This window comes from Pinus tabuliformis, chromosome 9, assembly GCF_031772625.1.
Source record: "Pinus tabuliformis cultivar Carrire ecotype Pingquan chromosome 9, CPIR1, whole genome shotgun sequence".
NCBI lineage: Eukaryota > Viridiplantae > Streptophyta > Pinopsida > Pinales > Pinaceae > Pinus > Pinus tabuliformis.
In genome coordinates, this window is record NC_142307.1 from 1,751,597,088 (window position 1) to 1,751,613,466 (window position 16,379).

At 39.5% G+C, this 16,379-nt stretch overlaps 1 pseudogene; it reads left to right on the forward strand.

Annotated features, from left to right (window-relative positions):
* The first annotated feature begins 549 nt into the window (after positions 1 to 549).
* The window catches only part of LOC149155732 (uncharacterized), a 76,954-nt pseudogene continuing 61,124 nt past the window's right edge, over positions 550 to 16,379 (forward strand).

A 16,379-nucleotide genomic window follows, 5' to 3' on the forward strand; every position in this document is an offset into this window, starting at 1 on the left:
TTCTATGCGTGGAGGGGTCATAATTGACCACCAACAACATTAGCTGTCTAAAATGGGCCTCTGTTACAATCTGCTGCTTCAATGAATTAATTTGACATTCTCTGATGCTCTGTCGTCCTTCTCAAACAGGTGGAGTGTTGAATGAAAGAAACTCCATAACTGATAAATGCATTTATCTTCTCAAGCTCTGTACTTTTCTTCCTCGACCATGCTGCTTGTTAAATGCGGTTGTTGAGGATCTAATGTGCAGAGTGCTGGTGGATGATCGCCTTCATCCTTCGGCAGCACAGAAAAGTCAAGGATGACACGAACAATATAGCGGAGGCATGGGGATGATGGGAACCAATATCAACCATTGGATCCAGCAGATGAATGGCAGAGATCGATTTGCAGAGGGTATCAGGCAATAAGAGAGTGAGGAGATTGTGGGCCATTGGATCTCGGGTGGGGAAATCAAATGGTCATCGGGCGCGGAAGATGCGGGGGATTTAATGGCCAGGGAAATGGGTGAATGGCGGTAAGTGGTATTATCGCACAGCCTTTGGAGCTATGGCGGTATTCGTACATGGCCGTGTGATCCCATTCATCAGTCGACACGTGGCCGATGGGACCGACGGCAAACCGCTTTCCCCGCTGGTTAACAAGTGAGCAGCTTGCGGGTGTGGAACGAGCGAATGCCGTCGGATCACGTGACGGACGGTCGGATGGTGAGGAACTGAATGTGGTTTAACATGTGAGGGAAAAGGCAGAGACAGTTGGATCAGGACGATCAACGACTATGAACTAAGGATGACAATCGACAGCGAAAGCACGGGGTCGTATGTATAACATCACATTATGGTTTGAGTTGCACGCTCGGGGGTTGGAGGAAATATAGTCTTTCACAACAATTTAGAGGTGAAATGGAGGAAAACACATGCAGCGGAGGGCTAAGAGAGTATGAAGAAGCTGAAGGAGAGGAAGGTAAATGACTGTTGCGAGCTCCCTTTTCTGCATAAACACATGGCCGAGCTGATATTTGGTCCTCCAAATGCTGAAGTTTGTAGCAGAGCTAACACTAGCTCCTTCTAGGGATGAGATCCTCCCTGTGAGGTCTCAAGAACTACAGACCAATGCCTTCATATAAAACTAGCTTTAAAACATTGCCTAGTATCCATTGGGCATGGAGTCAAATTAAGTCTACACTAAAACCTGTAAAAGAAAATGCTTACAATCATTAAGGTTTGAGAACCTTAAACAACATAAATCTTCAAAAACTGGCCATCTGTTGGGCCATCAAAACTGTTTCCCCTCCTCTCAACTGGTTCATCATTGATCAGCAAAATTGGGTTAATTTGATCCTCTACCTCAAAGAGTTTAGGGCATTTGACTTTATCTAGTAGATATGGATCAAATTTCATCCCCTTTCTGTATACTCTCATCGTTGGATGTTCCTCATGGGAGCCTTTGTACACCTGATGAATAATAATGGTTGCTGTGTACTTCTCTGTGTCATTTGTGGCCTGCACAACTAATATGAATAGTGAACCAATGTATTCTTGCGCGGGGAACAGAGAGACATTATCTGCTCCTTCATTTTTCTTAGAACAGTCCGCATCCAAGGAGGAGTCCCAAGACTGTGCACCCTCTTCCTCTGTGATCTAAAAATCTTCCCTTTCAAGCTGTATGGAGGCCACCTGAGAAGGCATCAGAATATCAAGACTGAGATGATCATTATCAGCCTTGGGCATTGAGTTATGGTCTGCCTCAGTGCCTAGTGAGAAACTGTGAGGGATTGTCACTTGAGCAGATAGAGGGACAAAAGATGATGGGGAGATTTCCTCTCCCATATTGATCACTGGGCAGGGGACAAAAGCAGGTTGGCTAATTTGCATATTTGCATAGTCATTATAGGATGGGCTAGCTTTAGGCTCAGCTTCTTTGAGGATGGTGGTGCCTGCTGCTACTTGCTTCTACTGATGAGCTTGTTCTTCTGCAGGTACAACAAACTCACGAGCAGTGCCTTTGGATAATTCTTCTTCAAATCCAGCTCTTGTTAAGAAAGGGGCACTACCCTTATCCTCCAAAAAATGGACCTCCTCCTCTTCTTCATATTGCTCTTCTTCCATGACTATATTTTGAAAAAGGGTTTTCACCCTTTTGTCTTCGTTTGCATCTTTGTTTCTTTGCAAAATCTGCAACTACTCCGGTGCTCCTTTATATGGATTTGACTTTGGAAGATAAAAGGCACGAGGAGCTCCTGCTTCTTGATAATACTGCTTATCTTCTATTCTAGAAACTTCAGAGGTTAATAACTCTATCATCCTGGCTAATTTATCGATCTTAGAATTTGAGGATGATGAGAGTTCACCTCCTTGTCTTCTCCTTTCAGCATCACCTTCGAGTCTTTCTGCAGCAATGATGTTTGCTTCTACTTCAAAAGCTGCATTTTACATATGAGCCAAAGAAGCACATCTTATTTCTCTTAACAGCAGGCAGAACTAAGAATCAAAGGCATTGGCATAAGTAATCATAGCAGAAGTAGGGGTAGGCTTTATTTCACATGGTATTCTGTTGTACATATGGTTGAATCTCTTGTTGAAATCAGACAACAACTCACCATCTTCCCTCTGCAAATTCCCAAATTCAGTATGATAATGGAGCAGATCTTTATTATCCCCCAATGCTTTAAAAACACATCATCTAAGGCCTCAATGTCTGCAATAGACCTAGGGGGTAATTCTCTAAACCATTTTCTAGCCTCCCCATCTAGGCTTTGGACAAAAACCCTCATCCACACATCCCCTTCATTGATATCTAGGTTATCATCATAGCAATAAAAGGCCTCAAGGTGCTCTTCAGCTATTACTCCTTCTGTACCAGTAAACTTAGGCATATATTCTTGATAATCTCCTACAGGCACTGCATTTAACGGAATAGGCAAGACCAAGGGTCCATACCTAGCAGCAACGATTCCTTCTATCTTTGTGAGGGCTTGCTGACCTGCCATGACTAGGTTATATGAAAGGATACTGGTAGACTGAGTGGTATGGATCAATGAAAAGGATGACAGAGACAGAGGAATACGATGGACATCATGGGATTCTTCTTTAGACTAAGATCCGAAAGGGAAATGAATGAACAGGAGCTTTGTGAATCTCTGAAAGTGACTTCCTCACTAGCATAGATACATGGAAATTTTAAGGCTTACCTAATCTTGATGCTCCTTTCTACGAAATTTTCTTCTGCTTAATGATCTTTTCAGGGTCAGGCACTAGTTTAGCTGGTGATTTCTGAGGATTTCTTCGAGCATGCCTCACAAACTGAGCCAGAACTACAATGTGGAGTCGCCAAAGGTTGGTCCTCCTCCAGTGGAGTCACCAGATAGATGAGTACAATCAGAATATGTGTCCAAGCCTTGTCTATTATCAAAACCTAGAACTGTGTCGTTCTCCTAGGGAAGCCGAGCCTTAGTCTCCTCTCCCCAGTAATGACGCCAATTAATTTTATCACCCCAAGAAACTCTCCTAGGTTGTATCTCAAAGATCCTTGGAAACAATCCAAACTCAACAAAAATGTTGGAAATAGGTGGGTGAATGGAAGGAATGATGCATATTCAAGCCATATAACCACTTCTACTATGCTTAACCCCAGACATGGGTGAACACCTCCAGACTACAAGGCTTTAGACCACCAATTACTCACAGTTTTAGGATTAAGTGAACATGGAGAAAACTGACGACACCAGCAGATGCACAAGACCATGTGATGGCCGGCTGCAACCAGTAAAGAGGTCTGCAAATCTATTTCCTAATGCATAGACAGGATGACAACTCTCTGGCACTAAGTAAATAGAAACCTGCATAACACATTCAATGATACATACTAGATTTCAAGACAGAGGTGAGATGACAGCCCCTCTAATGTTAAATATCAAGTGCACATGGACAAGTGCATAACAGGTATAGCCTAGAACAGAATAGAAGTGGAAAGTGGGAAATTAACAGCAAAAGAAGATTGTATTAGCTGAAAATGAAGACCAGACACTGCAGGTATCATAGTGGTTATAGTCTCCAGAAGTTGAACCTTACATCAAAACTACAACCATCAACCCTAATTACAACTGTGTTCTGGGTATATATAGAGTTTCATTACAAAAATATCCTATTGTTCTATGCATGGAGGGGTCATAATTGACCACCAACCACATTAACTGTCTAAATTGGGCCTCTGCTACAATCTGCTGCTTCAATGAATTAATTTGACATTCTCTAATGCTCTGTCGTCCTTCTCGAACAGGTGGAGTGTTGACTGAAAGAATCTCCATAACTGATAAATGCCTTTATCTGCTGAAGCTCTGTACTTTTCTTCCTCGGCCATGCTGCTTGTTAAATGCAGTTGTTGAGTATCTAATGGGAAGAGTGCTGGTGGATGATTGCCTTCGTCCTTCGGTAGCACGCAACAATCAAGGATGGCACGAACAATATAGCGGAGGCATGGGCACGATGGGAACCAATATCTGCCATTGGATCTAGTAGACGAATGGCAGAGATCGATTTGCAGAGGGTATCGGGCAGTAAGAGAGCAGGGAGATTGTGGGCCATTGGATCTCAGGCGGGGAGATCCAACGGTCATCGGACACAGAAGATGCGGGGGATTTAACGACCGAGGAAATGGGGGAATGGAAGTAAGAGGTATTATCGCATCGCCTTTGGAGCTGCGACAGTATTTGTACATGGCCGCGCGATCCCATTCATCGGTTGACACGTGGCCGATGGGACCGGTGACAAACCGCTTTCCCCGCTGGTTAACGAGTGAGCAGCTCGCGGGTGTGGAACGAGAAAATGCCGTCAGATCACGTGACAGACGGTCGGATGGCAGGGAACTGAATGCGGTTTAACATGCAAGGGAAAAGGCGGAGACCGTTGGATCAGGATGATCAACGGCTACGAACGAAGGATGACGATCGACAGTGAAAGCGCGGGGTCATATGGACAAGATCACATTATGGTTTGAGTTGTGCGCTCGGGGGCTGGAGGAAATATAGTCTTTCACAACAATTTAGAGGTGAAATGGAGGAAAGCACATGCAGCGGAGGGCTAAGAGAGTATAAAGAAGCTGAAGGAGAGGAAGGTAAATGACTTCTGCGAGCTCCCTTTTCTACATAAACAAATGGCCGAGCTGATATTTGGTTCTCCAAATGCTGAAGTTTGTAGTAGAGCTAACAGGTGTAATGGAAGTCCCTGATCATGCAACATGGCTCTTGCTACTACCACTATTCTTTTGTTCTTCCTTTCAACTAGCCCAAATTGTTGTAGGTTATGAGGTGTTATCAGTTCTCTTCTAATACCATATTTCACACAAAATTACTTAAAGGTGCTAGATACATATTTTCCTCCATTATCACTTCTCAAGGCTTTCAATTTCTGACCAATATCATTTTAAACCAATGCTTTGAATTCAATAAATTTTGAGAAAACTTCATCCTTCTTCTGCATGAAGAAAATCCAACATTTTCTTCGAAAGTCATAAACAAAATAACATAATGCTTGTGTTTTGTTGTAGAGGTTGTAGAAAATGGTCCACATACAATAGAGTGGAATCACTCCAATATTACTCCAACTATGTTATCTCAGCCTTGCAAGGTGGATTTGACATATTTAGCCAATGTGCATCCCTTACAGACATCATGTTGTTCAAGGTGCATTTTAGGAGACTGGTGGTAATTTGCTGCGTGATTTTTAAGGCGCTATGGTATAAGTCTCCCACGTGTTTGTACCAAATTTCTCCAACATCCCAATTCTACACTTCTCCTACCTTGCTAATTAGTGAAATGCAAGCTTCCACCTCAAGTTTGTGTAGGTTCTTCACAAAAACTCCAATTTTTTTCATTTTCCTGGTAGCTACATGTCTCAAAAAGGATTTCCCCTTACTAAAAACAGCATCATAGCCATTATCCTCCAACGCAACTATAGAGATCAAGTTCTTCTTCATCCAAGTACATACATGACATCTTTCAAATGAAGATGGGAGCCTAACTCCCTCTTAAAGGTTACAGTACCAATTCCTTTGGTATTGTACCACCCATCATCCCCAATTTTTATGTGGATATGGAGATCCTTCTCCTCTAGGTTACTAAAGAATTCTTTACATCATGTCATATGGAACCAGGAACCTGAATATATATACCACACATTCCCCGTTATAGTGTTTTCCATAAATGCAATCAGGGTGAAGTCTAACTTGAATTTTAAGGCAAGTGCTTCACCTCCTGCTCCTCTTGAAAGCCTCTTGTTATACTTCTTATGTGAATACTTTGTTGCATAGTGCCTAAATTCATGGCAACAAGAACATTTTATCTTGGTCAAGTCCTTCTTCTTACCATTGTTCTGGCTAGTATATGGTTTTTCTTGGGCCTTCGTCCCCTTTCCCTTATTTCCCTTTCTAACAAAGGAAAAATTCTCTTCCTCCTCAGATTTGGATGGTATTCCATCTCTAGTGTTCAGTTGAATTTCTTCCTGCACTAAATCAGATCAAAGTCTCTCGCAATTTGGTAATTTGTCCCTTCCATTTATAGAGTCCCAATAGTTGTGCCAGGATTTTTGAATGCGTATGAGGGCTAAGATCATTAGTTCTAGAGAGGGAATATTTTCTCCAACTCCTCCAAGCTCATCTCGACACTAAGTGAACCCGGAGAGTAATGTGGAATGGTTTCTCCTTTCTGCAATTAGATATTTCTAAGCTTGCCCCTCGATGCCAATCCTATTGGTGTGTTAAGATTCAAAGTAACCTTTCCTTCCCCTAATACTATTTTGTAACTTGAGGAGTTGGAGGATTTTGACGATGGCATATTATGTTCTTCTAAGAAATGTGAGTAGGCCTTTTACATAGATGTTCTAGGTAAAACAATTTGTTCATATATTGTTAGATATGATCCAAGAGGAAGGTTTGTAAAGTATAAATAATTTTGGTTGGATCAATATATTATTTTGCAACCATATTTTAGAGCGGAATATTTGGAGGAATCAACATTATGTGTCATTTTTACTACTTATACCACCTTGAAAATTTCCAGAGAAAAGCTTTAGGATCCATCTTGAGGCCTTAAATGACCACATTTTTTGGTCTCAACTTTATTATGGACCTTGATTCCCTAGTTCACATACATGTTGATAGCAGAAAATTTCCCAACAATAGTTTGTGACTCTCTACGGTATGAGGTCCCAACCGGACCTAAAATTTTTTTTGTATGAGAGGACCATTCAAATTTTGGCTCAGCTCCCATGCTACGGTATGAGCTCCTCAGCTCCCATGGATCATATGATAGTTGAGTCGGTTTTAGTTATTATGTTGAGGTAAAATGTCCCTTCATTTTCATCGATTTATAATTGTGTATTTTATTACGTTTTTTATGCTATATTTTTAAAATATACATATTTCAAATTTTATTCAGTTTATAAGTTTAAAAACATAAAATATACATATCATCATACAATAAAAAACACAGGAAGTATACTTTTTACTCAATTTGCACCGGATACAATGCATTTCCGTTGGGTAACAAATATCACATTGGGAAAAATACCCTTTGGATATAGCACTTTATATGGGGAAGAAACACTCTCCTTTGAAGGGTATTGGTCATTGCATTAATTGAAATACATAATTTTTCAATATACTAAAAACAAAATATGATCTCTCAAAAATGTTTCTTATATCCATAGGACATAGATTAAGTTCAAATAGAAAATGAAGTCATAAATGAAGGAAAATGGGTATTAATTAGAAATGGAAAGATATTATTAGGGACAGACACCATAATGATACTAATTACTTGGAACTTAGGACATTATCAACCCATTTTTGGATTGTCATGGATTTAAGTGGCATACAATTTCTTTGCTAAGTTTTCTATTTATGGAGCAAACATTTTATGTTTTGTGAAAACATGAAGTACATATTATGACATAGTTATATAGGCTTATATGTCATTGGGAAAGGTAGATCTAACTTGGAATGTCAACCATTTTAAAAGATAAGAGAACATGTTTCCTCTTGTTGATATAAAAACCAAAACATAAAAATTGGGCTATGTAGGCCAATGAGAGGCTAAGAATTACAAACAAATATTATGAAGGAATAAGATAAAAAGAGTTTGGTAAGGGAAATTTTTATTTTTTAGATATAGTCCAACATTATTATTTGAGGGGAGATTCTTCAAATGGCTCCTGTGAGGATAAGATTTGCAAATATGATGATACACTTACATGATTATCTAATTTCTCTGTAATTTTATTTCCAGTTCTTCCGATGTGGGTTGGGATGATCATCAAAATGGAAGGAAAGAGAAATTCTACTCACATGAGTAGGATTTCATGTATCAAAATAAAAGAAATTCTTCTAGTTTAGGTGTATTCTAGGATTCATTTGATTATGTTTATAACAAGGTAACAATCTCCCACCCCATAAGTTTGGTCTAGCCTTGAGTCTAGGAAATCAGTAGTACATCTTGCAAGGCTTTCAATTTTACTACATTATTAGGATTATATCCCACAAAACATATATAAAAGTAGATATGGGATCCCAAATTATCCATGAAGATAAACGCATATCCCACCTTTCCTGGGTTACCTTTTCAAGCACCGTAAAAAAATGAGCTTTAGAGAATTAAGGGGAGGAGGGATCTAAGAGAATGGAATGGAAATCGTTGCAGAGAAGAGAAGGAAGAAATGTTAATTCCTATAATAGATAACTAACTATGGCGCAGCAAGATCTCCTCACATAAGGCATGATAATCTTTTTGTATTGAGGTCTGCATAACAATTGATTCATTTACATTGTTTTGAACTATGGTCGAGTGAAAGTTGTGAAGGAGGGAGAGATTCTTGAATATGAGATAATTCCTCTATTTCCAAAAATCCACAAGATGACACTTAGAAGGGTATTTCAAATGAATCTCGAGTTAAGATAGTTAAAAGGACGAACCCTCTATTTATTAACAATGCAAGGGAGACTAGATAGATCATGATTTTATCCCTTCATACTAGCTTGTAGATTTCTCAATAGATGATTGCAATAGGGAGAAATCTTGCATAAGTGATCCACATTTCAGCTTCATGAAGGCACAATGAATAGCAAGAGATGTCCCTATGATTTCATTTCTGAATGTTATTCTAGGTTAAGGTTTTCCATTTAACTAGGGGTCGTAGGAAGATTGAAATTTTCAACCATAGATTTCTTTGATAGATGCTACTCAAAATGTAGTATTTTAGAAATTCTTTGAATCAAAGTTCCAAGATATAGGCCTCACAGATTGAAGGGAATCCACCTCACTGGTAACCCCATTCTAGTTATCTACTAAGTTGGATATCAGGATGATTCTTTACTATATACTATATCTTCCACCAAAAGTTTGGCCAAGCCTCTTGAACCGTGACTTTATTCCATCCTTCACAACCATGCATGCAAATGCAACAACTACAGCTCAAACTTCTGTCATTGGATATTAAAGAAAACGTTTTCATTGAATTGATCCAGTAGCTCTAAGGTCAATGTTCAGAAAATTTATAATTGTAAATGCAGTTGCACCTCTGTCATCTGTACTTTGTGTAATAAAAAAAATATCTCCCTTATTTACACTTCTCATTGTAAATTCCATTCCATTCTTCTTGACAGTAGTCACATTGAATTAAGTAGTCTATGTGAATCCTTTGTTTGGGCTCAAATTATATCATCATACAGTGAATAATATGGTTGTATTATTTGAAGAGGCCTTCATTACAGTGGAAAAACAATAATCAAAACCATAGCACCAAAAATGTCATAATTTTGGTCTCGTAGAACACGACCTTAGACCTTTAAGACAATGAAATGTAGTTATAACATGTGAAAAACTTGATCAATTCAATTCTAGTACTTGTAATTCAATTCCAATACTGGTAATTTTTTAGATAACACTTGCAATAACATAGTTTCATATAACACATGTTGCATTATATGTTTGGTTCAATGAAAAAAGTATGCAAAGAAACAAGATTGAAAGTAGTGAGGTCCATGATGTTTCTTTCCTTCCCATGACATTCAAACCCACCTGATTCAATTTGTGAACCAACCAACTAGGAAAAATATTTCCAACATCCTAGCCCTATGGAACCTCCACAAATTCCCTAACCCTCCATTCCCAAGCACTAATTTCCACGCATAATATTTTCAAACCATGTGCTCAAATAATCAAGTTCCTATCACCTCTCTTAGCCTCCTTACATAACCCTTAGTATCTAAACTCTTTCAACTTTATTCCTGACATCTCTCCCCAAAACTTCAACAATCCCAAATATGAAAAAATGACTAGAGTTCCTTCTCGCCATCCTCCTCTTCGAAGACTTATTCCCTCTCCTTCACCAAAATATTTATTCCCCCTTAATGGTTCACCTACCCATTCTTTAAGTCCCATAACTCCTATGGTGTAGGTAAATTATTGATGCGTAAAAAGACAATTCCTTTAGCCCAAGACAGTGGGTCTAGCCACAAACAAACAATCTAGTGAAAACTTCCTTAGGCTAGAATCAAATAATAAGGCCTAGCTCTTAGAACGCTATCCCACTTGGTGATGATACTACTTCCTTACTCCAGCTACCTTTCGTTTCCTTCCTTAGAATACCTGAAACAAGAAAACAAACAACAACAACAAATGTGATAACATACAAATTTCATTCAACCTACTTAAAAGGTCAAGGAATCTTAAGCCATCAAATGTAATATAACACTTAATGTAGGAAATAAATCAATAGTTGTATTCATATAAGTTCAGAAAGAGATTACAACCAATGCCTTGATGTTGTAGGTCTCCTTCGACGTATCCAGGTTCCCACACCTCTGCTATCATCTCATGGATAGCCCTAACAATGGAAGTTTTAAGGATTCTTCCCTTTAGTTCCAAACCAAACCAAACACACTATTCTCCCTCCACAAATATAAACTAGAAGGCTACAAGCTATCATATCTTGTTGGTTATTCAAGCTCCAAAAATACTAAGACTAATTTAGCTTTGAAAAGGAGAAGTTTATATAGCTTGGATGGAGGGGAAATGGTTCCTATTATTATGGGAGAGGCCTTACCTCTTTGGTTTGTTCCATCCTAATAGGGGAAAGGAGTCCAAACTAACTTCCTCGGCTCCATTGATCCCAACCATTTACTAGAATTCCATTACGAAGCTTCTAGACCTAAAAGATTCGACTCAATATTTAAAAAACTTGCTAAAAGAGGATCGAAGTGACTTAGGAAAGGCTCATTTGCACCGTACGGCACTAGGTCGGGTTTTAAACTCTAAAAATCAATGTGAGGAGGGAATGGGTCATTAGCGTCAGTCTTGTAAACTGGGGTAAAAGGAAGATTCTTGGGAAATGATGCAAAAGGGAAATGTTCTGCTCATGAAGAGGGACATAATGGGTGTCGCTTCATGATGGGAAAGCATGTAGGGTTCACTCTAGAGGTCCTCTAGGATCAAAGAATGGGATTATAGGGATAGTGACAAAATGTTGTGTAATTGATGCCCCCTACAGCATGAAGGTCGCACTCGAGTGACAGGTGAAATGCTTTACAAGTAGATGCGGAGAACCAGAGTCCTATCATCGGAAAACTTGCAAGCTAGCATAGATACATATACATCACTGAAAACTCTAAAAAATGATACATGAATCGTGGTATGGACACAACCATCAGATAAATATCATGTAAATGGAGCCAAGGCATGGGCACAACCATCTAGTAAAGAGGATCATATCGAACCCAAGGTATGGTCACAGCCATCCAATAATGAGAAGGATCACATATAACAACTCATAGTATGGTCACAACCATCCATCTGAAAGAGACATGTATATCAGCATGACTATGTCACATCGCCTTGCAACCTGGACTTTTGTAATCTAAGCCCAGGGTCTTGCGCTCCAACAGGACCCGATCAAAGTACAAATTATAACATGTGAATAAAATGTGTTGAGGTCGAACATGCTAGAAAGTCGCTTGATTACCGGTCAATGATGTGAACTGTTAACAAGTATGAGAGAGGCCACCAATAATGACAATGGCTCTCAAGGTACCAGCAGTACAATCCACGAAATGTGAATAAAGGAAATGAAGTCGAACACCCATGAAATCACCCGATCGAAAGCCAATGATCTGAACTTGTTGTCGAGTGTGAAGAACTTCCCATTATGGCATGCAAGCTGTAAGGTATGGGAAGGGAATCTCTCAGCCAACTTCTTAGATAATGAGCTGAAGTCGACAGGAAGTGACTATGTCAATGGAGGGCCATGAGGTTTCCCACATCATTGACAGTAGAGAAAGGGACGTAATGATTTGAGATGATACAGAGAATCAGGAATGAGTATTAATACAGAAGGACAACTCTTGAACATATTGGCAACACGACTCCAGAGTGTGGAAGCTTTTGGATCCATATGATCGGAGGTCATGATTACGTGGCAGAGTTCAAATGGAAGGAAATAATGAACGGACCAACCCAGGAAAGTCAACAATGGAGTGAAGATATCCCAGCCCAACATGAAGAAGAAAGTGTCATGTTAAAGAGTGAGATGCCAACTCAACTGATAGAATTTCCCATTTTCCCCCACCATTTCTGGTAGGTACCCCAATTATTTTTTATCGCCATCTTGAAGGGGATAGCATGTGCTTGCAATTTAAGTCCATCCTTCGGATGAATCCAACCTAGTAAGATTAATGAGGCCTAGGAAGGAGAATCTTATGTTCGTCATGGTGACAAATCCGATGTCATTTAATGTTTTAATGAGTTCGACAAAGGTGTAACTCAGTATCTTTTTCATCTTTTGAGAGTTTGAAAAAGAAATGGAAAAGAAAACTCCAAATGGTCCCTTTTCATACATTTGTGTCTTTCGAGCTGGAAAAGGTAGAAAATGATACTTGAGAGAAACTCTTGACCATTTCAGTCAGGGAGTACCTTTTTCATAAATAGTTTATACTAGCCCAAAAAAGGGGTGAACATGTATTGGGTAAACAATGTTTCACAGCCTTTAATGAGTTTAAAATGACAAGAGTTTGACAATATTTTCATATTTTGAGAGTCAAAAAAGAGCTTAAAGATGACTCCATACTTTTATTTTCTTTAACGAGTCTAAAAGGGAAAAATACTCAGCAATCTTTTCATTTTTTATGAGTCAAAAAAGAGCTTAAAGATGACTCGTCCTAAAGGAATGAGTGGTATAAAAGGATAGAAATGGGCTCTAGTTAAGGGGGAACTCATCGAAACACTGAAAGGTTAAGAGGCTAGCTAGAAAAACCACTCATTTCTGTGGTTCCTTAGGAAAGAAGAAACAACCAAGTGAAAGCATATGATCGGCCAAAGAGATGGTGGTGATGGAATAAAACAACGAAGGCTCATCTAGTAGAAATTAGCTGATAAAAATGGAAATCACAAAATGTCAATTGGGCATGGGCTCATTTTTACACAAGCTTGAACCATGGGGAACTTTTTTTGAATTCAGTTTCGAATTCAGTTTCATGTTTACACAAGCTTGAAATGAAAAACTATGCTTGAGTTAAGTTTGCATGCCCCCAGCATAATGAGAGCCGAGGCACATGCCCCTCAAACTTCATTTCAGTCACCGAAGTAGACTTCATGTTGCTAAAAGGCAGATGGAATGAAGTTTCACTTTCAAGATCAAGGAAAGACTCGAATTGAATTTGACGAGATCTTAATCAAATACTCGATTTGAAAAAGGGAGTTGTTTCATTTTTTAATGAGCTTGACACAGTAAAAGAACTATCCTCAAGACTCATTGTTTCATTTTTTAAGGAGCTTGACACAAGACTAGGAACCATGCTTTGACACGTTGTTTAATTTTTTAATGAGGTTGACACAAGACCAAGAACTATCCTTATAACATATGTTTCATGTTTTAACGAGGGTGATACAGGAACAAACTATCCTTGCACGCTATTTCATTTTTTAACCAGATCGACACAAAAAAAGAAATATCTTCGTGACAATTTATCATGGACCATACGAGAACATGGCCCCCAAGAGATCCTCCCTAGACGGGAGAACTACGCTCTGGGAGGAACACATGCCAACTGGTACAAATGAAAAATCAGGTTCCAATACCCCAAGTACATAATGTACTATACCATCTGTGTGATCATCAGCAGATTTGGAGACAGAACGGGTCGCCACATAATTGACCTGTGGCGAGGAGGGTACTCCTTGCAAATAAGAACCAATAGGGTATGATGGTTGCATAGGAGGCACTTGGTGACCAATGAATGACAATTGCTCAAAGGTCACTATTCTCCCTTCGTGTGGAAAACAAACCACACACAAAAGAGAAGAAACAAGAGCTCCCATGACATAAACATAGTCATGTCCAAAGAGAAGATTAAAATCTAAAGGACCTTGGACTACCATCACGTCTATATAGATTCTCTTTCCTCCCAAAGTAATATGGAACTTCAGAAGGATTCCTAAGGGTTGACTGGTTCCTCCATTGAAAGCCAATAGATTCTCGATGACAGGCACAAGGTGTGGTGAATCCAAAGCTTTCCAAGTAGTAGAAGACATGATGCTAACATATGTGCCTTCATGTAATATAGTGCCATGTACTACCATATTATAGGCTTGTACTGTGATCTGGAAAGGCACATAAGATGGAAGGCGGAAAGCAGTGAATTTACTCCAAACAAAAGAAACGATAGAACTACTTGGTGGGGGTATCATATGATTCCCCCCATGCCTTACAGGAATAGTAGAAGGACTCTCCTGAACAACCACGATGGGAGGGTCACTCTTCACTTCATGAGAATCTGAGGAGACGATAAGAACATGAGCAGTATGATCATCACTATATTTGGGAAGAGAGTGAACAACTCAAGGTGGAGCCAAGTTGACACTCTTTTTTACCAATGGTTGGTTAGGAACAGACACAAGAGAGTTATGATCAAGAAGAGAAGGATGTGCAGGAGATGAATCCAAGTCAATCTCTTTACCAACTAGGAGAGGGTTAGAAGAAAGCCTCTGAGAACCAATAGGAATTTGGGGTTGACGAGTTGTAAGGTTTTCCAAAACTTTGGAAGCTTTATCCATAAGTGGACAAAGGTGAAGAAGATGCTCTCCTTCACATAATCTGTAGGGGAATTTATTTTTTCCCTTCTTCTTACCATCGCTAACAGAGGGTGTAGCAACAAAATGATCTCCAGAGGTCGATGGGGATGGTCGATCTAGATTTTTATACCATACCTCTAAGACTCTGGGAATACCAGGACAGTCTCCAAGGAGATGGTCACCCTTACATAGCCGGCAAGGGAATTTGACCTTCCTTGGAGGATAAGAAGGTGTGTTTACAGGAGGTGCATTTGGAGTAATAGCCGCACAGTTGGCCTCTCGCTTATCTAACTTCTTCTTCTTCATTACTGGATTACTGGATTTCAAACTTTCACCAAGCGAAGTAGAAGAGGAAGGTGAAGAAATAGGGGAAGAAGGCGATAGTTCAACCTTAGAATCAATGTGATGTAGCTCAAATGAAGGAGATTGTTGGGTAGGAGTTGGGACACTCGGGACCACAGAGGTTGAAAATAATCAGATAGGTAAACCAATGGTTAGCCTAGGAAGGGACAACGTTGCCATATAAGGAGCAATGACATTTCCAAACGAAGGAAAAGGACAAGGATTCCCATCCGAGGGGAATCCTTGACTAGTAGACTCTTGGAATGTTTCCATTGGAATTGAAATTGAAGAATCACTAAGGAAGATAACATTAACCAGGAATATTTTGTGGGCAGTTAATTTTAAGACACTGAAACAAAACTTTGCATTTTAATGTTTTCAGGGTCGAGAAAAGGACGAAAGGTGACTCTAGTCACTTTCGGAGTTAACAAGCTTGAAAGGACAAGTTCTTGATGATATTTTAAATCTAAAGAGTCAAAAGACTAAAATGACTGCTCAGGATAATCTAGGCATAAAGGATTACCAGGTAACTGTGAACTGCAGAATACCTCCCGGCGAACCAAGAAGTACGGGCAGGAAATCTCCTCGAATGTTGTGTTTGTTGTATCATGTTTAGAAGGTGGCCGAATCAGCTTCCAATAGATAAAGGATTGCAAACCTGGTGGGGTCTCCCTTTATATATGCAACGGTATGGTGAGCACAAGTCTATACTAGCACTATCTAGTGCCAAAGCGAATGACAACTGCTAGGTTTAAAGACGTCAGAACACTTCTCTAGCCTAGATCAGTAAATTTAAGTGTTAAGTTTCAATGCTTCCTTAGGTTAATTCAATAAATTTTCGTGGTTGACCTTGAATTAGGTTTCAATTCCAAGGCTCTACTGTTGTGATTTGAAAACTCGTATATGTAGCTGTATCAGAAAA